The sequence below is a fragment of the Pinus tabuliformis genome, chromosome Q, assembly GCF_031772625.1.
Source record: "Pinus tabuliformis cultivar Carrire ecotype Pingquan chromosome Q, CPIR1, whole genome shotgun sequence".
NCBI classification, from domain to species: Eukaryota; Viridiplantae; Streptophyta; class Pinopsida; order Pinales; family Pinaceae; genus Pinus; species Pinus tabuliformis.
Window position 1 is genome coordinate 650,861,285 of NC_142296.1, and position 24,923 is coordinate 650,886,207.

At 40.3% G+C, this 24,923-nt stretch overlaps 1 protein-coding gene across 1 annotated transcript in view; it reads left to right on the forward strand.

Moving 5' to 3' along the window:
- LOC149221188 (Glutaredoxin family protein) overlaps positions 1–24,923 on the forward strand; it is a 105,360-nt gene that overhangs the window by 22,962 nt on the left and 57,475 nt on the right. The window lies entirely within an intron of this gene.

Consider the following 24,923-nt stretch of genomic DNA (forward strand, 5'->3'; position numbering starts at 1 on the left):
CAAAGGTTTCTTCATAATCTATGCCTTCCTTTTAAGAGAAACCCCTTGCAACAAATCTAGTTTTGTATTTGTCTATACTTCCATCAACAACATGCTTGATCTTGTAGATCCATTTGGAAGTGACAACCGATTTGTCACTAGGTCTAGGAACGATTTTCCAAACCCCATTCTTCATGATGGATTGATATTCTTCCTGCATTTCCTTATTCCATACTTCTTGATGAGCAACTTCTTGAAATGTAGATGGTTAAGCTTCAATCAGTTTTGTCATATATGCAACATATCCAGAATATCATTTCAGCCTTTTGCTTTCTCTAAAGGTTCCTTTTGCAGCTCCATGTCCTTCAGCATCTTCAAGAGTAGCTTTTAACCAATTTGGCCTCTTCCTAGTGTTCGGTATGATCATAGGTTGAATAGGCTCACTTGGTCCTTCTTCTTCTTGAATTGTAGAGGGATTGTCGTGGTGTACTTCTTCTTCTTCGAATATTGGTATATCTTCTTCATCAAAATCAATATGGATATCTTTGGATCTTTTGTAGGCATGATTTTCATCAAATATAACGTCCCTGCTTACTTCAATATGTCTTCCTTCCTTGATGTAGATTCTATATGCTTTTGAGGAGAGACTATAGCCAATGAAGATCCCTTTGATGCTTGTAGAATCTAACTTCTTTTGTTTGTCCTTTGGAACGTGGATATAGGTAGGACTCCCAAAGATTTGGAGATGGTCCACACTTGGCTTCTTCCCTGTGAATGCTTCCTCAGGTGTCATATTCTTAAGAATTCTATGAGGACTTCTATTTTGAATATATATTGTTGTCATTGTTGCTTCTTCCCATAGAAATTTTGGTAAGTCTTGATCAAGGAGCATTGTTTGTATACCTTCTTCAATTGTCCTATTCTTTCTTTCGGCCACTCCATTTTGTTCAGGATAGTAGGGAACAATGAGCTCCCTCTTAATTCTTGCTTCTTTACAATATGCAATCAATTCTTTAGAAGTGTATTCCCCACCATTGTCGGATCTCAAAGTCTTTATTTTTCTTTCGGTTAGGGTTTCCACTTTAGATCTAAACTCCTTGAATTTCTCAAATACTTCATCCTTTTTCTTGAGAAGGTAGAGCCATGTCTTTCTAGAGTGATCATCAATGAATGTTACATAGTAAAGATGACCTCCAAGTGATTTGTCAGACATAGGCCCACACACATCAGAATGAATGAGGTCTAATATTTCTTTAGACCTTGTTTCACTATTTGTAAATGGTTTTCTTGTATGTTTACCCAAAGAACATCCCTTGCAAACTCCTTCACAATCTTCTTTGATATTGGGGATGCCATGAACCAGTTGATTAAGAGTGGGAATGACCTTGTAGTGTAGATGACCATATCTTCTATGCCATAGCTCAATGTGATTGATTTCCATATGAACTAGAGCTTGAGGAGATGGTGTTATGACTCTATATAAGCTTCCTTCACGAACTCCAATAACCCTAGCTTTATCAATACTTGAATCTTTTCCCCAAACCAAAACCTTTCCATCAACAAAATAAACTCTATCCCCTTTATCTTCTAAGCAAGAAATTGAAAGCAAATTCTTTTTTAAACCTGGAACATAAAGTATATTGTTGAGATGTAGCTTAGCTCCATTCTCTAGCTTCAAAGATGTTGATCCTAGGCCTCTAATAGCATAGCTTTTGTTGTCTCCCAATTCCACTGCATGAGAAGATGGTTCTTTTGATAGAGTGTGAAGTTGTTTACTCTCCCCTGTCATATGCCTTGATGTTCCATTGTCAATAATCCATGCATTATCATCATTAAGTGAATCTGTAAGTGCAGCTAAGCACCCTTGACTTTTGACCTTGTTGAATAAATAGTAGAAGTTCTTCTTGATCCAACTTCCTGCAGTATTGAATCCCATTCTTATATAACTTATCATAGAGGGAGTAACCATTTCCGTCGAGCCAACAGAGTGATCTTCAATCTTGCTTGACCTTAGCTCTGATACCATGTTGAAAAATCAATGCTAGTAGAGTTAGGGTTAGATTTCTCTTTCTTGATAATTACTTGTGAATTAAGTTGGCTTCTTTTCCTTCTTTGTTATATTATATTTCATCAAGCAATTACCAAATTAAGTGTGTATGAAGATAAAAAAAACATAAGACACAAGATGTAGGCACCCTGCTAGGGCAAAACCCCTATCTAGGGGAAAATCCAATCAAAATCTCTTCCTTCAATAATTTTCATGAGATAATCCAAGACTCTTCAACCTAGACACAAACCTCCTCCAACCACCAAATCAACCTTTCCTTCCAGCAACTTTGATCTAGATCTTTGACCTTGTAGCGACAACACTTTGACTAAACAAATCTAGAATTTTGACCTTCTAGTAGAAGAATATTTGACCCAACACTTTCAAAATTTTGACCATTCAAACATTAAAACTTCAATCCAGAGTTGGCCCAGTAACTTAGCATAAGAGAGAGAAAGAGATAGCCCAAAACCGTCGACCTTGATCCTTCTAACACTTCTTCTTCTCTTCTTCGAATTTCACAATTTTTCTGCCGCCTTCACTTAGATGTCGAACTTGTTAGAGAGATACCTTCAAATGAATTTGGACAACTTGTATATATAGGCTTTAGGTGAGGTCGAATTGCCCAGTTTGAGGCCGACTTGATCTTTTAGAGGTCGACTTGGTGTGGAGGTGTCAAATTGTTACTAAACCAGCTCACAAAAAGATAGAAAAGATAGATCAATGCCTTAGAATTCAGCGTCTTCGAGGGGGCAACCTCGTTTACATTACACAAATGAATGATTCTTTGATGATTGAAATGACAAAACCTCCTTTCTATATATAGGAGTCTAAGGAGTCACAATATAACCCAACCGACCTAACAATAATAATATAAAGGCACAAAAATAACAATAGAGGGATTCTATGGGGCACAGTAATAACAATATGGGGACAATAGGGGCACAACAATATTAATAAGGGATACAACTACAATAGTAATGGGGTAATCACTAGTATTGTAGGGACCTAACATGCCCCTCTCCTTCAAAAAAGTGTTGTCCTCAACGCTTGAGTAGTTCTGGATGCTTATGTATAAAATTCTCATCCTCCCATGTGGAATCTTCAGCGGATAAGTTCTTCCACTTGATGAGATACTCCGAAATTGATCGATTTCGTAGCTGTCGAGTTCTTGTTTCTGTGATTGCTTCCGGTTCCAATATAATTTTTCCTTCCTCGTCAAGTTCTGGAAATATTGTTTGAACTGGGAGCTTGTTGCCATAACCTTCTTTAAACATGAAACATGGAAAACTGGGTGTACTCGAGAAGCTGCAGGAAGCTCCAATTTGTATGCCATAGTACCAATCTTTTGCAACACCTTGTACGGACCATAATACTTTGGTGATAATTTATTATCCTTCTTAGCTTGCTTGAGGGACATTTGTTTATATGGTTGTAGCCGGAGGAATACCCAATCACCTATATCAAAACTTCTTTCGCTGCGATGTTGATCTGCCTGTTGTTTCATTCTATTCTGCGCCAACACGAGGTTATCCTTTAAGAGTTGGAGGACTTGTTGTTGATGCTCGATGTGATGTTCCACTGCTTGAACCTTAGAATTTTCTCTTAAATATGATGTGATGGATGGTGGCTGATATTCATAAAGGGCCATAAATGGGGTCATTTTTGTTGTTGTATGGAAGGAAGTGTTATACCACCATTCAGCCAGAGGCAACCATTTGACCCATTGTGTCTATTTATCAGATACAAAGCAACGAAGATATCCTTCCAAACATTTGTTTACTATCTCAGTTTGCCCATCAGATTGAGGATGATAAGATGAGCTATGAGCTAACTGTGTACCAAGACAAGAAAATAATTCTGTCCAAAAATTTCCAGTGAAAATGGGATCTTTGTCACTTACAATAATCTTTGGGTTTCCGTGTAGCTTTTGAATTGTTTCCATAAATGCAGTAGAAACTGTACTGGCTTTAAATGGATGTAATAATGCACAAAAGTGTGCATACTTGGTAAGTCTGTCAACTACCACCATGATGACACTCTTTCCCTCAGACTTGGGTAAACCTGTGATAAAATCCATTGAAACCTCCTCCCAACGTTGGCTTGGAATGGATAAAGGTTGTAATAGACCTGGGGTCTTAATTGTTTCAACTTTATTTTGTTGGCAAACCAAACATTCCGCCACAAAATTTTGAATATCCGATCTAAGGCCATCCCAAAAAATTCCTTCTTAACCCTGTGGTAAGTTTTTAAAAATCCCGAGTGCCCTCCTAAGGGAGAAGTGTGCAATTCCATAAGAATATTTTGCTTGAGTTGGGAATTCTTATAGAAGTATAAGCGATCTTTGTACCATAACGAATAATTTTGCCAGCTAAATGTATTAGATGTATTGGAATCTTGTTGTAACTTTCGAATAAGTGCCCACACTTCTTCATCATTCTTCCATTCCTCCTTTGCTTCGTTTATCCAATCTGGTTGGATAATAGAAATGGCACACAACAATGCCTCCACATCCTCATTCTTTCTTGAGAGTGCATCAGCCACCACATTTTGCTTCCCTTTTTTGTAGATGATTTCAAAGTCATAACCCAACATCTTTGTGACCCACTTTTGTTGCTCTTCAGAGGATAATCTTTGTTCTAAAAAGTATTTAAGGCTTTCATGATCCGTTTTTACCTTGAAGTGTCTTCCCATTAGGTAGGGCCGCCATTTCTTAAGTGCATTTAGTATTGCCAACACTTCCTTATCTTAAATAGCTTTGTGTAAAAACTTTCCCTTGATTGGACGACTTTCAAAAGCAACAGGTCTTTCATCTTGCATTAAAACAACACCAATTCCATTTCCTGAAGCATCACATTTCACAATAAAGGTTTTTGTGAAGTCCGGTGTAGCTAAGATCGGTGCTTGGCACATTGTCTCTTTAAGATGTTCGAAGGCCTTTGTCGCTTCTGGAGTCCATGAAAATGCATCTTTCTTCAATAACGTTGTTAGAGGTGCTGCTATTCTCTCATAATTCTTAACAAACTTGCGATAATACCCTGTCAACCCGAGAAATCCTCGCAGATGCTTTATGGATGTGGGGCTTTTCCATTCCTTAATGGCTTTAATTTTGCTAGGGTCTACCTTAACTCCATGAGATACAATATGACCCAGATATTCCACCTCTTGTATTCCAAAGAAACATTTGGATGTTTTTACATATAATTGTTTCTCATCCTATAGTTGTAGCACCCTGTCAACATGTTCAACATGATCCTTCCAAGACTTGCTGTAGATTAATATATCATCAAAAAATACTAACACAAATTCTCTAAGTAAGGGGTTGAAAATGGAATTCATCAAACCTTGAAATGTAGAAGGTGCATTGGTAAGGCCAAAAGGCATGACCAAAAATTCATAATGACCCTTATGAGTTCTAAATGCTGTTTTTGAAATGTCTTCAGTCTTCATTCTGATTTGATGATATCCTAAACGAAGATCCAACTTGGTGAAGTAAATTGATCCATGCAATTCATCCAATAATTCATTAATGATAGGAATGGGAAACTTATCTTTAATAGTGAACTTGTTGAGCTCCCTATAATCCGGACACATGCGCCATGATCCATCCTTCTTGTACACCAATACTACTGGAGCAGCGAAAAAACTTTGACTAGGTTGAATTATACCAGCCTCTAGCATTTCTGCAACCATACGTTCAATTTCACTCTTTTGGGCATAGGGATATCTGTACGGCTTGATGTTTGGAGGAACACTTCCTGGAATTAGATGAATAGCATGTTCATAATCACGAATAGGTGGGAGACCTTTGGGAGTCTCAAATACCTTGGAATGATTGTCTAAGACTTTTTGGAGATCTGGAGAAATAGATGATTTCGATGTGGAAACATCTAGCGAACATAATTGTTCAATTACACCTCTTTGTTCCTTTTTTAGAAGCTTGGTCATACCGTTAGAGTTGATTATCTTTCCCGGTTTCCCTGCAATACCCCTTAATTCAACTTCCTTTCCTTCCGCAGAAAATTTCATGAAAAGTTCTTGAAAATTAAAAGCTATTGTACCAAAGGGTTGTAGCCATTGGACTCCTAGTGCAACATCAGCACCTCCCATTGGAATGGAAAGCATTGGGCTAGTCAATACATATTCTCCCATGGATAGTTTGATATTATGGAACTTTCCAGAGCAATTTATTGTTCCTCCATTTGCAACCATCACTTGACACTTTGGTGCTAGATATAGGAAGCAATTCAATTGTTTTGCTACCTTACAATGAATAAAATTGTGGGTACTTCCTGAATCAATCAACACTATTACCTTTTTCTTCTTGATTTGTCCTTCTATCTTGATGGTTTGAGGAGTGGTAATTCCAGCCAATGCATTACAAGATATGGTCGGATTCATTTCTTCTTTATCTAGGCTTTGTACCTGGAGTATATCCTCTTCTTTTGACCTTTCTTGCTCCTTTTCTTCTTCTTCTTCACAATCTATGTAGAATAATTTCTTCTCAGCACACTTATGACCTTTAGTGTATTTGCTATCACAATTGTAACAAAGCTCTTTTGCTCTTTTTTCTTCCAATTGTTGTGGTGTCAACCTTATAAGTTGTGGAAGATTAGGGGCAACAACACTTCCATCTTTATAGTTGTGAGTGGTATGCTTCCTGGTTGCCATAATTTTGCTTTCCATTTTTCTTGCTAACCTGAATGCCTTCTTTAATGAATCAGGTTCGCAAAGGAGAACATCATGTTGGATATTATCCTTTAAAGTCCCTATGAGCACATCAATCCTATGCTCCTCTGGAATATTTTTTACCCTTATGTTCAGTTTTTGGAACTCCTCAATGTGCTCCATTATTGAACCCTTTTGTTTGAAACTTATCAATTGGCTAAAAAAAGTGTTGCTTTTTGTATCCTCATAATATGCTGTCAATTCTTCCGTAAAAATTGCCCAAGTGATAATTTGTTTACGAGAGCAAAGCCATTGTTACCATACAAACTGATTTGGTTCCAAATATAAAGTTGCAATACGTATCTTTTGTGTGTTTTGCACATTATTGAGATCGAAAAATTGCCCCATCTGTAATATCCATGTTGCGGGATCCTTGCCATCAAACTTCCTCCTATCGATTTTTGGAATATGGTGGGTTTTCAATCCAACATTAGAGTCTATGAAATCATGATTAACATTTCTTTTGTTCGCATCATGAGTTTCTTTTACTACCCTTTCACCATTAGCAAATATTATTTGTAGAAAATTTGTCAAATCTGTCTTTAAATCTGCCATGCCTATCTTCAAATTTGTGTTCAAATCTATCTTCAAATTGTCCATCTTAGCTTCCATGCCATTCATCTTAGCTTCCACACCATTTATCTTAGCTTCTGTTAGCTTTTGTGAGAGTGACATTTGTTGCACTTGGTTTTGTAATTTTGATATATCGTGTAGCATTTCTTCCTCTTCTTCATGAGTCATGCTAGAGCTTTCAGGTTGTTTACTAGGTGTTTGCATTTTCTTTCCTCGGGGCATCAGTTACCGATAATAATGCTCTACTATGCCCTTTGAATTCCTTCAAAATAATTTTTCAAACCAAGCTTAAGCAAAAATTACAAAAAACCTTCACACTTTTTTCACTTTGTAGGAGCTCGATATTGCCTCTGATGTATCTTTGTAATTTCGGATCATCCAATTCTGAAATTGCGACTTGCAGTAGCCCTTTGTGTCCTCTTTCCAACGCCGCCAGTCTGATCCAAATTGGATTCTCTAAGGAAGAGTTATGCCAAATCTCCCACAGTGACCTGATTATAGACTAGTTCAGTAGCGCGAACTTGTACGACGTGCCACGTGTCCCTATTTCGACTTTTGGCTCTGAAAAATATATACATTTCTGTACCTTCTTACGAAATTTCAATCTGATGCTCAGAGAGAGTTATGACGATTTTCCCCAGGTCACCTGTTTGGAATGTAATTCAGGAGTCTGCAAAAAGACCAACTTCTTCAGATCATATCTCCGCAAATATAGCGCGAAAAGCTCTGAAATTCGGACCTGAGGTTTAGTGCGATTTCATCTCAAAGGGGTTTTTTTTTCGCTTCTGAAACGTCACAAAAAAGAAGTTATAGCGAAAATGCCACGATGACCTATTTGGAGCAGCGAAACCCTAGAATCCAAAAGCTCTGATACCAAATGTTATGAAACCAACTCACAAAAAGATAGAAAAGATAGATCAACGCCTTAAAATTCAGCCTCTTCGAGGGGGCAACCTCCTTTACATTACACAAATGAATGATTCTTTGATGATTCAAATAACAAAACTTCCTTTCTATATATAGGAGTCTAAGGAGTCACAATATAATCCAACTGACCTAACAATAATAACATAAAGGCACAAAAATAACAATAGAGGGATTCTATGGGCACAATGATAACAATATGGGGACAATAGGGGCACAACAATATTAATAAGGGATACAACTACAATAGTAATGGGGTAATCACTAGTATTATTGTGCCCTAACACAAATACCTTATTTGACTCAATAATAAACCTTTTTACATGATTCAAAAGCCCAAGAAGGGTCTCATAAAATGCACAATGACTCTAATGACTCAATATAAATCCTAGGAGTCCACAATGGGGACTTTGACTAATAAAGGATGACCCAAGCATGAAACCCATGCTCTAATAAGTCATTGTAGCAATAATAAAAAATTTCTTTTTCATTCTTTTGATATGTACATTACATAATGACTCAAATACATTTATGAAGACCGAACCTAGTTACATTCTTCAACAGATAGTTGATGATGATTCCCAAGATGTGTGCAAATATGATAACACATAGGTAGTCAACGGTGCAAACTCAGTCCCATCAGTTGATGAGGTAAATGTTGCTCACAAACCTACTCATGCCTATAACTTGGAAGACCAATTGAAGATGAACATAGACAAGATTAAGGCAACCACAAGGCATTATGATGATACACTAGTATTGGTGAAATATTATTGTTGGAGAAGTGTAGTGGCACATGATAGTCTAGGAGGAGAGCCTTCACTTGCAGATTTTCTGACCCTTAGAAAGGCATTGGTAGAGATGAAATCTAACTATCTACACCTCCTTTCAGACAGAGATCACCTACTCATGCTTGTTGAGATATATCATGATGCGCTAGTAGGGAAAGAGAAGGAAGTTGACAAGCTTACTTATGAGCTTGAGATTTCCCAGGAGTCCTTGAAGAGCACTCAGATGGCCCTTCAAGAATCAGAGTTGTGGGTCGAACAACTTTGTATGGAGTTGAATTGTGTACATTCTTCTATGGCAACCATCACACAAGAGGATGTTAGGGACACTCATGATTTGATAGAGGAGCCTCCTATGATAGTGGAGCACGAGGAGCACCTAGATGAACTAGCACTTGTAGAGAGGTATGTTTTAGAGGTTTCTGATTATACACCCACGAGATGTGGATACAAATATATTTCAGATGAGGATACGTCCATCTAGGATCTAGGTTTGGTTGACACGAGTGGAGTGGATATTGGAGACCTTGGTTGGCATTAGGATCCAGGTGGGGTTTTCAATTAGTTACCAAGTGTGAAGGATGACTATGGCGTTGACAAGGTGATTGACCCAGTGACCAAGCACTCACGTTCCTTCACACTTCCATCGGAGTTCTGATCAGCGCTAGTGGCGATTTGGTTTGATGGAGGAATATGTAGACTTCGAGAGATGTCTTGGCACATCGTTCATGCATGGGGTTGCAGGGTCGCCAACATGCACCGACAGGGGTTTTTAAGATGGGATGGCATTTGTATGCCACTAGACAAGGCAGTATATGGGGATGATGTTCTTTCACTGATGTATTGGACGTAGTGTTATCGAAATCGAACCGGTTCTGACAAAACTGGTCGGTCCGACCGGTTTGGAGGCAAACCAGTCCGAACCGGAAATGACCGATTCGGTACGGAACTGGCTAGTTTGGTACTGAACCAGTTGTTTCAGGACCGATTTTGTGCAAAAAAAATTGCCTTTTATCTTTTTATTTTTTAGTTAGTTGGCATACTTCTTACTCTCCCCTAGGCTAGCCTAATATTCAAGCCTATGGTCCTCAGCGTAATAATCAAGGCTATGGCTCTAGTATTGCTATGCAATTCATGGTAATGTTAATTTCTTAAAGTAAAAGTGACATTTTCCTTAAATTTTCATTTTCATCCTTTTACTTCAATTTTTAACATTACCATGAAATAACTCAAGATGTTTGAGAGTGGTTCCAACCTCATTGGATTTCATATGGAGAAACTAGAATTTTAGATTTTTACTCAAAATCCAGTAGACTTAACAGTTTTCAAGATCTTAGGATTGGGGGGATTGCAACGTTTCCATTGGATTTTGTCATGTTCGAGGTATGGAGCTAGTATTTAATAAAGAGCACCAAGCCCTCTATGTACTTTGATGATAGTGGCATTGGTTGTCAAACTCCTCTACCATGACTCTACTAAAAATGTACCCATTACTCTAACAAAATGTTGACATGACATGCTACGTTTTTTCTATCTTATTTTAATGCCTAAATGGTTATATTGATGGCGAAGACCTTAATATAGGCAATGATTTTGATGATATGTAGGCATTTGTTGTAGCACGATTTTTTTGGATGCTAGAGGCCATCTAGAGCCTATTTGTTGATGTATTTTCAGTTCAGAGATGGATTGCACTCGATGCTATTTTGGTTAAGTGCACCCTTACATGTTATGTAAATGAAAATTTTGCATATTTGTATATAAATGGTTTGGATTCATATGGATGCACATGAATATATATGTTTTTCTTTAAAATATGAATATTTTATGTGTTTTTGGTAAATGCTTTTTTCCTTGGTTTTTTACAAGTTCCGGTTCGGTTTCAACCAGTTCCCGGTCCACAAGGTTTTTCGGTTCGATCACCGGTTCGGTTCTGATAACATTGATTGGACGTAGAGGTACTGAGGCTATTCACAGTGGTGTCATTCGCGTTAGAATGTGAGAGGCTAGGTCACTCAGGTCTATTAGGTTAGAGGAGGAGGTGTAACCCACATCATGGTGGATTCTCTAGCAGAGTAGTCGATGCATTGATGCATGTGGGATGGTCGATGATGCAGGGTGGTGCGACAGTTGGCGTAGGTGTTTGGGCGTGCACTAAGTCGGGCCACAAAGTTCAGTGTTCTACAGAGGAGCACAAAGGTGTATGGAGGAGTGTCGTGTTGTGTGGGGTTGCACTGTGGAGTAGGAGGAGCGATTCACACCACCTTGAGGTTTCACATGGAGTGACAACTACTTCGTCACAAGAGGGATACTGGCTGATTCAAGATGATATGGCAGTTGGTAGTGGTGTCAAGCAGTGCACAAAGGTGTGCAACTGGGTGTAGTTGTGTGCCAAGGGGTGCAAAGGTGCATGTTTGTATGCAGAGGAGTGCAAGGATACTTGGGCTTATGTACTATGTAGTGGTGTGTGATGCTAGCTCGTGGGATTTTGGAGTGTTACCTTTAGGGAGATTGCCTAATAGGGACAACAGGCATACCCTTGGGTGTAGCTCACTTAGGATCGATGGGGACATTGATGAGCATCATTGGATGATATCCAAGGGGACTTGCGTGCCTGTCTCACTGCCACATTGTTTGCAGGTGCAACGAAGTTGGGTGTTGTCCCTCGATGCCTTCATCGCGAGCAGCAGGACACGAGAGGTTCACTTGAGATAGTTAGTTGGGACACAAAGTATCCAGAGAGAGACTTTTCAACGGTGGCATTTGATCATGGCATGAGCTAACAAGTACAGGCTTGGGGAGTATATGGTTTGCTACAGAGGTAGCGTGTGCTCCACCCCTGAGTTCACACTTAGGGAGGTGACCGTGAGTGAGCTGTAGGGTGCACTTTTGGCAGGAAAACCCGAGGTGTTATGTGAGCATGAGGTACAGGGGATGATAGTCCTCATTAGCAGGAGGATGCTTAGGCTCCAGGCAGTATCCAGGTACATCATCAGGAGTTGGGATAACAAATTTCGTTGTGTGGTCTGGTAGGAGTAGAGCAGGGTGTCATATGTGGGACAAATTCGCATTGGATACATACAGGGGTCAGAGACAAGGCACAAAGGGGTCCCAACAGCTAGCAACATGTCACAACAATAGGTAGTGAGGATTGGGAGTTGTGGACTTCCAGTATGGTTATGGGATCCAGGGATCCAGTTGATTGGTGGGACACTCCATTACTTAGTGAGTATAGTCAGGATAGCAGGTGATCCGGTTCATTATCAGGTTGACACATGGGGGATCACCGAGGTCTTCATCATATGGCGAGGCAGGTGGTTGTTTAGGATTGGGGCCAACCATGGAGTGATAGGTGGCGTTGCTGAGTCACCTTGGCAGGTTGAGCTTAGCCTCAATCATCACATATATTATGGCCGAGAGTTACAAGAGAAGAGGTTTTGGTATAAGCGTAGTAGGAATTTAGTCATAACTAGAGTGTTGCAGGGTTAGCAAGACAATTTCTTTCTGCGATGGGCATGGGACCCTGGCATCATAATACTTGACAACTCAACGACCTTTAGGGATGAGCTGGCTACTATAGGGGGAGACCACTCAGATCTTCCCTGGGCCTTTTGTGACTTGCTGATAGCATCAGAGACTTCCTTAGCATGGTAGGTTGGTCAACAGGAGGATACTAGGGGAAGTTCATGCAGGAGAGACTTCATCCCCACAGGGATTGTGTTGTGTCTTCAGGAGTTTACTCTTGGAGTGCATGAGGTGGACTACTCGGTAGGGCAACTTCATGGGGAGTTGGACAGAGTCCTACATTATCATGATGCTCTACTTATTGATAGTATGCAGAAGGCTTCTAGTACTTGTATTTGGTTAGACAACGAATGGAGTAAGGTGTGCTTCACAGTGCTAAGATCGGGGATGACTCAGTGGGACCCTGCCATTATTCCTGGTTACAATGGTGATCATTAGTCAAAGAGGGCACTTGTTAAGGCATTTCTTGAGGACAAACAATTTTTGGCAAGGAGGACTGTCATGTCCCCAATTAATAATTTTGTTAAGGGAAATTTTCAATTTTGCAATTTTGGTGAATAATAAATATTTTTAGCAAATAAACTTATGAAAATGGGTTATGAGGGCTCAATGTAATTTCTGGAGAGAAAAGAAGACCAAACTTAGGAGAAAAGAAAAAATTAAAGTGAAGTTTACAAAGTGGAATCAAACCATGGGAAGATTCGAACCATGGTATCAAAGCATAGTGTGAGAGAAATCGACCCATGGTATGAGGAAGGGAAAGCAACAATAAAAGGAAGGCTAGAGCCTCATTTTGATTATTCTATTTGGCATTTCATTTCAAAATTGGAGAGTTTGCTTGAGCTGCTTAGCCAAGTCAACCAATGTTGTTTAGCACAAGGAATTTCCAAGCAGAAATTCCACCCTCATTTCGAAGAACTTCGAGTGTCTCCCTAGTGAGGTAATTTGGGGAGTCCAATTCAGGATTTCCACAGAGCTTTATTGCAGGTATTCACTCAGTTTGCCACTCCTTGGGCGCAGAGGCAGTTTGAGTTGCTCATTAGGGAATCAACTATTGTGGGTTGGAGTTCCGACTATTTTGCAGGTGATTTTCCCTATTGATGCTGGTGATTTTGTAGAGGATTTGCAAGGCAGAGATCAACATTATTTGTGGGCTGTAATTTCTCTTTTTGGAGTTGCGCTAGGGTTTACTGGTTATTCTCTGTACAGGGGTTGAGCAATAGTGTTTTGCCGGGTATTGGAGCTGATTTTGGCTGGTAGTTTGAGGAAGGAATTTTGCTGGGATTTGGAGGAGTTTCCCTTTGGGGAAATTGTGCATTCTTGCAGCAGTTCAATTTCTGTAGCTCACTAGCAGATTGTGAAGGGCCACATGTTGATTTTGGGGTTTCAGTGACTGGTGGATTCAGCTTGAGATTTTTCTGGGCTTTATGAGAGGAGTCCGTGGTTAAAATTTCAGAATTATCTGGGGGATATTCGGGCCTGAAATCGTCATTCTTATAGTAGGGTGAATTGTTGGTTTAGCTGGGATTTTCACACTATTTTGGGCATTTTGGGTCAGTTGGAATTAGCTCAAAATATTTCTAGGTTTATTGGTTGAGGTGTGAGGAGTCTCTCTCTAATTTTTTAGAAACTTTAAAGCAGTTTTGAGGGTTCATTTCACATTTTTCCTCCTCCAACAACAACAACAACACCAATTTTTGGACAGTGCGTTTGGATAGATTGAGGCATTTTAGTTGGAGATTTTACTTAGTTTCTCACCTGGGTATTGCATTCTTGCAATAGTAAGCCCAGGTTCTATCTATTCACTCCATTGTATTCAATTCCAGCTTTAAAATCAATAAAATGTTTCAGTTTTATGGCTGCTATTCTATGGCTCTTTGATCTATTTCTATTTGTGTAAATTTTTGCCTACATGTGTGAAAATTCTTCACTGCAATTTAGTGCATGTTTTGATATTCATTGTATTTTCTAGTTTGGAACATTATAGTGTGATAGTGCCCAAGTTGGAGCCCAGTGTGCACCATCTTCATGGACTTAGGTGGTTGCTAGAGTGGCAGAAGAAGAGCTCAAAGGTATGATTAGCTCGGAGCAGTTTGAGTAGCCTTAGACTTGCTGTGTGGAGAAGGACATCTACAATAGAAGATGGGCAGACATCCTAGCCCTTGTTCATTGTGAGAGATGGGCATCTTACAATGATAGGTGGAAACCCTTTGTGCCCTATGTTTGTCTTCATTGGAGCAACGTAGGAAGGCTATAGTGGGCTAAAGTCCCTAAGTAGTTGAGGAGCAGCAGTGGGTAGATGAGAGTTGTTCACAAATGGAGTTGTGAACAACTCGATAGGAGTCTCGATGTGTTGTGGCCTTGATGGACTAAGGCACAACTAGTGAGAAGATTGGATGGTTGAGGTTCAGTGGCCAGATGGACTTGGAATAGAGGCAGTGCTGCAAATCGGGAATCGAAGGATCAGGCAGATGTGTTCAGGGTATGACTGAGAGGAGTTGAGAGAATACGCTACAGCGAGATTATCAGAATACCTTTTTCAGTGTAGATTGGTTGTTGATGGACTGACACCAAGCCCTAGTTATTGTATCTTGTACTGGTGGATGTATGAGGGCCAATATCCCTGGTATGAGAGCCCTAGACTGTTGTATTATTCAGTTTGATTAATATAATGAAATTGGGTTGAAAATTGTAAAAAGTTGTCAATATTTTGTGCACTAGTAGATTTACTTTTGTTTATATTCCGCTGTGCAACATAGCTTCATTATGATTCTTGGTTTGGTAGCATTAGCGATTTAAGATTCTTTCCTAGACAACAGAATCATGGAAAAACAACAGGGTATCATAGCATGTTTGAGCTACTTTGAGGGACAATGAATCATAGTGTGCACAATGAAGCAACCCAGAGGGAGTTGTGCGTGTCTAGAATATGGAGCAGAGGGTTTGGCTAAAGACATGGAGATGTGGTCTTGACTGGCTTGGTAGTGAGATTGACTGGGAGTTCTGGTGGATTGGTGGAGAGCTTGGTGAACAACGGTTTGTTGTAGTACAGTTTGTTGATCGTGGACTTCCTATGACTTGTCATGGATGGTTGGGACATCTCAATAATTGCTTTATCATGGTTGATATTAGGATGATCGAGATTGCTTCATGTGATGGACTGTAGATTGGTAGGCTAGAGCCTTCATCAAATCGTGGTGTTGCATATCAAAGATTGGAGGGATTTGCACGAGTTATATTTGATCCAGGAGGATGAGTGCTTGCAGGATTGAGCCAATGGAGATCGTGTAGGCTCAGAGGGATTCTAACTTTAGAGGGAGCAACCCTATGGAGGATTGGGATCTTTAGGTTAAGATGGATGAGGTAGAGGTACTACCTAGATTGCAGGGTTTATTCTATAGAGTATGTTGTGGTGATGGACTCCAGATGGGCTAGTGTTGCTAGTGATGATGATGATGGAGACTTCCTAGTGTTGGAAGTACCTCTCTAAGAAGGAGTGTTGAGATTTGTAGCTTTGGAGGTACTCCAAACCCTAGGCTTGAGGGTTGTGGAGGAGTTGGCACACAAAAGTCTTTTGTGGGCTTGAAACCCAAGCTTGGGGTTTTGTACCCATCGATGTTGGGGCCAAAACCATGGAGAGAATTGGACATGTGATGGATGGAGATGATAGAGGATGTTGAGACGAATCCAACGCAACGAAAATCATCGAATTTCGAGTTGTCCTTGTGGATATATTAATTTTTGAAGTTGAGTGTGGGTGAAGAGGGCTATTAGGTCAAGTCGACCAACATGTTAAGGTGCCCTTTAGGGTTGTTCGTTGATGCCCACATGGAGGCTATAAACAGAGGTCGAGTGGGAAGCTATTGCACACATCCTAAGAGCATTCACATCATGGAATAACTCTGCAATTTAGAGTGCGGATCTAAGGCAGCGGATTTCTGACAAGTCAATGAGAGTAGCACGAGTTTGAAGGTTTGTTTTGGGTGTGGATTTCAGAGAAGAAGAGCTGCAACTCTCAGCCACATTGCAGGAGGCAAGAAGGATGGTTTAGGGCAGATTTGAAGTGCGAATTTACTTGAAGGTCCAACTACAGATAAATGTTAAGTTTGAAGGGTTTTCTGTGCTTGTTTAAGTGTGTTTGTATCTTTGTTTGGGGCCGTAGGGCTTGCTATAGCTACAACAAGTGTGGAAGGACTATGTGAGAGGGTTGAGAGGGCTAGGAAGGCTCCTCAAGCCTAGCCGCAGTCACTCCAAGGGCAGTGTAGATGTAACAAGGGGTATCTCCATATTTGTGGGCAACGTTGTTATTGCTGGTTGGTACAAGAATGCTGTAGGGTAAGTTGAGGAGAAACCTCATACCCTAGAGCAGGGCTTGATGCCTTATTGGACAACAAAAAGGGGTAGCCTTTGGGAGAAGATCACACAGTGTTGGAGTAGCGAGTTAGGACTAGTGGTGTGCCTTAACTATTCTTCTAGAAGCACAAAAATCAAGGCAAGAGGGTAGCAACAGTATGCCTGCAGAAGGTCTCTTGATGATGAGTGGATGCTAGTGGATGGTGTCCTAGGAGAGGACAGTTGGCAGCGAAGAGGAAGAGGAAGGGTGATCCTAGGTTTGGATGCCCTAACCAGAGTGTAGATGTGACAACAAAGATTGGTCACTCGTGGCCTGGTGGAGGGCAGCGTGAGAGTGGACCAAGTGTGGACAGTGGATTGGGAAATTATGGTTTGTTGGAACCCGATGTGCGCCATCTTCATGGACTTAGGTGGTTGCTAGAATGGCAGAAGAAGAGCTCAAGGGTTTGATAAGCCAGGAGCAGTTTGAGTAGCCCTAGGCTTGCCGTGTGGAGGACATCTGTAGCAGAAGATGGACAGACCTCCTAGCCCGTGTTCATGGGCATCTTACAGTGATAGGTGGTAGTCCCCCATGCCCTATGTTAGTCTTGATTGGAGTAGTGCAGGAAGACTATAGTGGGCTAAAGTCCCTGAGTAGTTGAAGAGCAATAGTGGGCAGATGAGAGTTGTTCACAAACGGAGTTGTGAACATCTCGAAAAGAGTCTCGATGTGTTGTGCCCTTGATGGACCAAGGCACAACTAGTGAGCAGATTGGATAGCCGAGGTTTAGTGGCTAGATGGACTTGGATCATTGATAGAGGTAGTGTTGCAGATCGGGAACCGAAGGATTGGGTAGATGTGTTCAGGGTACGACCGAGAGGAGCTGAGAGAGTGCGCTACAACTAGATGGTCAAAGTATCTTGTTCAACATAGATTGGTTGTTGATGGAGTGACACTAAGCCCTAGTTTTTGTATCTTGTACTAGTGGATGTATGATGGCCATTATCCCTGGTACGGGAGCCCTAAACGGTTGTATTATTCAGTTTGATTAATATAATGAAGTTGGGTTGAAAATTGTAAAAAATTTGTCTATATTTTGTGCACTAGTAGAATTACTATTGTTTATATTCTGCTGTGCAAAGTAACTTCATTGTGATTCTTGGTTTGGTAGCGTTAGTGATCTAAGATTCTAGCCTAGACACTAGGATCGTGGAAAAACAATAAGAAGTTTAAAGTTAGAATCGATGATGGAGCTAGGGCTTGAGATTTCTCTCAAACTAGCCATGAGAATTGCCTCAAATTTGGAGGGTTAGTAGAGGACACTATAGCGCAGTAGCCTACCAATTTTCACTGAAAAAGACTCCTAAAGCAATTTGCACTAGGCCCTAGTTGACCTTCTATGGTTAAGGAATAAAATCAAAAAAAGAGAGAAAGGAAGAGGTTTTAGGTTGATCAACTAGGATTAGGACCAATGCCTTATCAATTGGGAGAAATGGAGTCAAGATTTGCTCTGATGAAGGAATTTCGCTCTATCAAGGAGACCTATGCAGCGTTTGCTAACACTAAGAGGAAGCAACTTAGCTACAAGAGGTATTTATACTTCATCTACCGAAGGTTGATGGAGATTGGAGGATGCAACAGGCAATATGAGCCTCTAGGAACATTCATTCACATTATCTAATGTGTAATGCATGCAATACTTCTATAATCCAATGAAATCATGAATTCACATTAAATTAGGGCACATTTAAGATTATTACAAGATATTCCATACATTAGACATGCAACAAAGCAAAGATATAGCATCAAAACAACACTTACAAGATAATGCGAGTATATCCATCCATCACAATTGCAATAAGAATCTCCAAGACAAGATAACGAAAATCCCAAACATCAAAATGCATCAAAAACATCCAATTTCGTCCATAAATTGCAGGTCCGAATTCTTTTACAAGAGAAAATCCCAATCCAAATGGTGATGAGTTGTAAATCAGGCTCTCATTTAATTTATATGAGCCTCTCACAAGTTCGAATGGACTAATTAGCCTAACGAAGCCCCTAAAAATGTTTTAATGTGCAAAATAACAACCCTATTGGTGACAAGCCCACCAAATAGCTCAAAAGTATAGAATAAGCCTTCCTAATGAGACCTAAATGATAGAATAATGGTGCAAAGGGATATTGGAAGGCCAAGATAAGTCCTCCATGTGCCATGATGAACAGGAGGGCTCCCAAAATGATGACCAAGGGAGTGGCCCTTGGTTTCCAAGCAAAACATCGGTGGTGCTCCCAAGTGGTTGTGGTGCACAATCGATGGTCTCATGGGTCTTCCACGGATCAAACATTTCGATGCTCCATCAATAAGGGCTGGAATGATGACATATGCCCTCCCGTGTCTCTTTGGATGAGACAGAACCTTATCTGGGCCATGGATTAGCTGCCAAGTGTTAGGTGCAAGGGTGTGGCCCATGGGAAACAAGGTCCAAGTACATCATCATATTTGTATAACTGGGGCACGAACAAGCAATATGTGGTGTCGAAGAAGTCCATGGCATGGCAATCAATGCTTGGAGGCCCATGGTTCTCAACACTCACCCGACAAGTGCCATTATGACCCTCTAGAGGGCTCAAACCTCGTATAGGGAGACCAATTTGAAATGGAAACCCACTCGCAATCCTGTATAAGATCCAATGCGTCTCCTCATCTTCCAGTACAATAATTCATTAGTGCAAATGAGTAAATAAGCTTGTAAACCAGGGGCAAAAGTGGAAACTTCATAGTGGTATACCCTTCCAAATGGGCTAGTGTACAGGTGCCACTGAGCTCAACAAGAGAGGTTAATAAAGGACCCTATCAGGTGGTCTCAACCACTAAGGGAATAACAGATCCATGGTACATCCGTTAAATGGCAGGTGTCATGTGAAATGATGGTGGAACAAAGTGGGGCAATAGGGAAGGCTCCAAACCACATGCCATGGTACAAGGGTAGCCATAATAAGGGAAGCCCACACATGGGTATATGGATGTAGGCGGGAGCAATCGTGGTACATGAGTTACCTTGACCTTTGTTTTTCCACCCTCCTTCATATGCCTTATGCCTTTTATTGATTTATCTTTTTTTTTTAATTGCTCTGGGCTCCAGGGGATGAGAGTATGATGTCTATGATAAAGCAGTGATTACCCCACCTTAAGGTTGGGCAATTCATCGCCCACCAGGGGCTGGGACAATCATGGGTTCCTTAATGATGCAGGGGGCACTCAGGAACCAGGATGATGGCCATAATGAGAGGGGGTAGAACTCTTGCTTGGATTTTGCTCACGTGCTAAATTCTTATGTCTCAGCTATATTTTTGCATTTTGTGGTACATTTCCTATTGTAAGTGGCCAAATTATGCTTTAAACTTTCTTTTTAGCTGCATCAACCTCCGGTTAATCATTCTAGGCCCGACCCAAAGTGTGGACAAGGGGAGGGGGAGGCTAACTCCTTGTGACCCAATGGAAAAATGTGGACCAAGATGGGAAAAGTGTGAAAATGGGTTATAATGATTGGAGGGGAGTGATATATATGGTGTTGAGAAGCGGGACCACGCAACCAAAATCAGGGTTTCCCATGTAGTGCCACTCCTAAAGCTAGCAGCTAGTAGAGGAGATCCCATGGGACTAGGATACAAGATTAACCACCATGTCGGGACAAGGGGACAAGAGTACAAACCAAGCCCATTATTTCCATCGAATCCCCCCACTAATCCATGTCCAAGTGTGTCCAAGAAAAGCAAGCATAAACACCCAATTACATAATGAAAAGCCATACCCCTGGGGTTGGAAGGGCCACCTTCAAACATACGATCATAATAGATGGGCGAGGGCACATAATGGCTGACTCAAGTGGCAGAGGATGGTGGCACATTGAGCTATCTAGTGGTTGCAAGGGGTGCTGCCGGTTGAAGACAAATCTAAAATAAAAATTCTCCTATAGAGGTCACCCATTGGTGGTGGGTAACATGATCTACATTAGTAGGTTGAGATACATTAGTGCACTATCATACTAAGAAAAGCTATGTGGTAAGACATTTACATTGAGAAAAAACATATTTTCTTCCAAAGCCAAATGAGGTTCTCAACTTTGATAAGTGTCCATGCAAATTGGAAATGATGACCGAAGACATGCAATCACCTAACAAGTTAACCCACCATGAAATATAAGTGGGGAGATGTTGTTGGCATAAGAACTTTAACCAAGGTTTAGGGAGGCTTGCCGAGAGGGAAAAAAAAATGGTTTAAGGGTTTAAATGCATCCACATTGGCAACAACGTGGATTGGACACACCCAATTAAGTTATTCTCTTACTTAATGGTAGAACCCCCCTAGCTAAATGCTAGAAAAACAATGCTTTTTTGGGTTCCAACATTGGCTTCCAAATATATGAAGTCGAATTAACCAAATTTTCTATTTTGATTTTAGTTTCCAAAGCATGTTTTTCCAAACTTCAAGGAAGGGTTTGGAGTGGAGAAAGTTATGGCCATTTCCTAATGCCAATCTTGCCACCAAGCTCGAGGCATTAGGAAGTCCAGTTTTAACATGAAATTATCTACAATGATCCCTTGAATGGAGTCCAAGATGAATTTATTAGAATTGGACAATGCAATTTCCTCTTAAACTTTGCTTAGGGGAGCCAAGATTTGGATGGGAAATACAAAAGGTCATTCATAGACCAAATGCCATGCTTCAAAGCCCTAAGGCCAAGACCAAGAGGGCTTCGCCAATGGCTTACCCTCAAATAGAGTTAGAGGTGGCCGCTGAAGGTAGTGATCATTGAATGACACGCCGGATAGATCGAAGAACTCCTTCCAAGAGAGGAAGGTTTTAATGGCTTTCCACGCATTCCAAATGCTCTAAACAACAAAAGTATTAGAGATCTTAACATGAGAAGGGATGAGTAGAAGGTTTTGTAGAGAGATCCCTTACCACAATGCTTTCCAAGTAGCAAACCTTGTCGATTTCAATGCCTGAGAAGGACCTTCCACGCTTCCTTATCCTCCATCTTGAACCACCCACTTGGTACAAAATGTTTGTGCTTGAATTTTGGTTTGAATAACAAGCAGATCACCAAAATCTTGTTTAGTGCAGTGGAGTTTCTAAATAATATGTAGATAACCAAAATTCTGTGGAGTTAAGTGAATAACTTTGTGAAATCCTTCCCCTTTGTCAACTTTGGCCCAAAGAAAATTCTCGAGGGCCTTTTCTAAATTTGAATATTCTGCTCTAGAGGGAACCCAACAAGAGGAATAATATACATGAGCCATTGTTAGAATTTTGGCGCATATCCTAGAATTTGTTTGCTTGAGCTAAGGGCTTAGTGAAATATTTCTCTATCTTCCTCTCTACCTGCTACACAACCACCTCGTGGAGGTCCTTAGGAGATACCTAGAAGGTAAAGGCGATGCCTAGAGATTTGAAGACTTGGCCCATCTAAATCAATGACCAATTTTGGGAGTCCAATTAGCATTGCATTTTAGTCTATTGAATGCTTGATCTTGAGGATATACGTAAGGTGTCCAAAAACAATATGGCCGAAGCCTAGGAAGTTTAGTACTCTGGGATTGTTAGTCATCAACAAAGTGACCATTAACCAATTTCCCAACCTCTAGTTTTGGGAGAGAAATTCCTCGAATTATTCCCAAACTCACCTTAGAGCCAAGTAAATATCCAAGGGTTTCAACTTTCAACTGCCAATGCATAAAGGGTTGGGGCTAGGGGTCACTCTCATTTGATAGAACTAAAAAGTCCAACCTTCTTGGAAGAGCATCTAATGATAGAAAGATAGGTTGTGGCATCCACAAATGGGGCTTCAATGTTGTTGATAAAGGATGGGCCAAACTCTAGAGTTTGAAGCATTGCTAGAATTAAGGGCAACTCCACTTGGTTGGAGGCCTTTTCATAATTTTTTATGAATAGGGATTGATGCTAATCAATTTCCCCATGCCATGCCTTGGCATACTGAGATAACATTTTCCAGGATATATTTCCTTTTAATGAATTTAGTTTGTTTAGGGTGAACAATCTTGGAATGAATATGCTTCATATGCAAAACTAGGGCTTTGGTTAGAATTTTATAGTACATGTCAAGCAAAGTGATGGGCCTCCAACTAGTAATAATCTCTGGTTCCCCTCCTTAGCATTGAATTTGATAAGCCTCTGCAAAGGGCTTCATGATAAACATGCAACCAAGATCTGGATCGATAAGCTCCTAGGAAGGCCTTGTAAAATTCGTAGGGGAATCTGTTAAGACTAGGGGGCTTGTTGTCGACCATCTCATGCAACATTGTAGAAAGCTTGTTAGGAATAAGACCAGTACATGTGCCCACCTCAAGGCATGCAAACTGGAACATGATGTTCCATCTGGTGGATTGATCCATCACTCTTTCTCAGTGGTTACCTATTCAGATGAAGCTGATATTTATATCTAGTCTACTTTTCAAGTTGTAAACTTACCTCAATTGAGGAGGATTATAATGTAATGAACATCTGCAATTCTACCATCACCACATTATCTATTTAATTTCTGCCACCACATAATGAACAAACTCTTGTGGCAAGGATGTCCTAGTAGGCAGATGCTGCTGTTCTAGGTTTTCATATTGATTGTTATGGATCTAGGGAAGGCACATGCCTATTCTAGCTAGCCAACAAGTTATTTTCATTTCTTAATAGGAAAAAGATAATTTCTAGTCTTTTCAAGAGAATTCATTGCTTTCAACCCTTTTCCTTCTAATTTTGAACATTGAAGGACTTTTTGGACTTTTCCATCTGCCATGAACCCTCAATGACCCTTAATCTTCAACACGTCACCTTATCTACGATCTAAATTGATGAGTTGGAGGCACTCTACATTGTTCTCAATATTGATGGATCGAATCTGATCACCATTTTACAGAGATAGTGTTATTGAGGAGCACTTTATATCTACCATATCCCATGGATAGAGTGATTGAAAAGCACTTTGTACCACCACATGCCAAGGATGGAGTGATCGAGGAGCACTTCATGTTTAGATGTCCCATATATTATGAGATCTAAGGGATATATCACTATTTATATTGTGATTTTAGAGGTCCCTTTTTCCTTTCACTTTTCAGATCAAAGGTGTTTGGCTCTCTTAGTATCTATTTATGCAAGACGATCACTCACATATGACCGACCTTGTAGGATTTATCTAGACCTTGCCTCACCATGCGGATCTCCTTGCAGTGTATTTTGACCCTAGAGGTGCTAAGCATCGTGGTAATCTACAAGTTATTCATGCAAATGATACCGAGTCGGCTAGACAACACACTTTCTAGTGTTTGAGTAGTGACTCTCTTTGTAGGGTTTACCCTCTTGGTTTATCCTTTCTCACTCTCGTCTTTTAGCTTTTAGGAGTAGCCTTGAGTCGACACTTCCACATTATATTTACGACTTGTATCTTCTAGTCCCACTGATCTAATCTTCTGTTCATTATTGATATTAATAAAATTATCTTATCTTCTCTTATTAGGGCTGGAAGTCTTCACTAGTGGTATTGTGGCAGTGCCATGCTTAGGCATACTAAGTAAATAATTAGCTTCCATATGATTATAGAAGTGTGGATTCTTGCTTATAAGAACCTAATAATATTCTCTTATGTGAATCCCCCTTTGAAAATTTTCAGAATAAATATGTAGAATTTCTCAAGTTTGTATGGCACCGGGGATTAGTTTTATAAAATTCTCTTTCTATCTGGGCATTGCTTAAGGTTGTTGTCCAACTAAACTTATGGTAGAAATTGTTTGGTAACATAAGCTAACCACTTTCTTTGTCCCATTAGGTTATTTTCCAAAGTTAACTAACTATAAGTGGACCTACCAAGCTGCAGTGTGAACGTGGATGGTTAATAAACACAGAGTTATGGTTGACCCCAAATCTTTGCCAACTAAAAATAAAAATGACCAAATTTAGCTCCTAAATGGATTTTGTGCGTTGAGGAACAGGGATCATTTAGTTTTA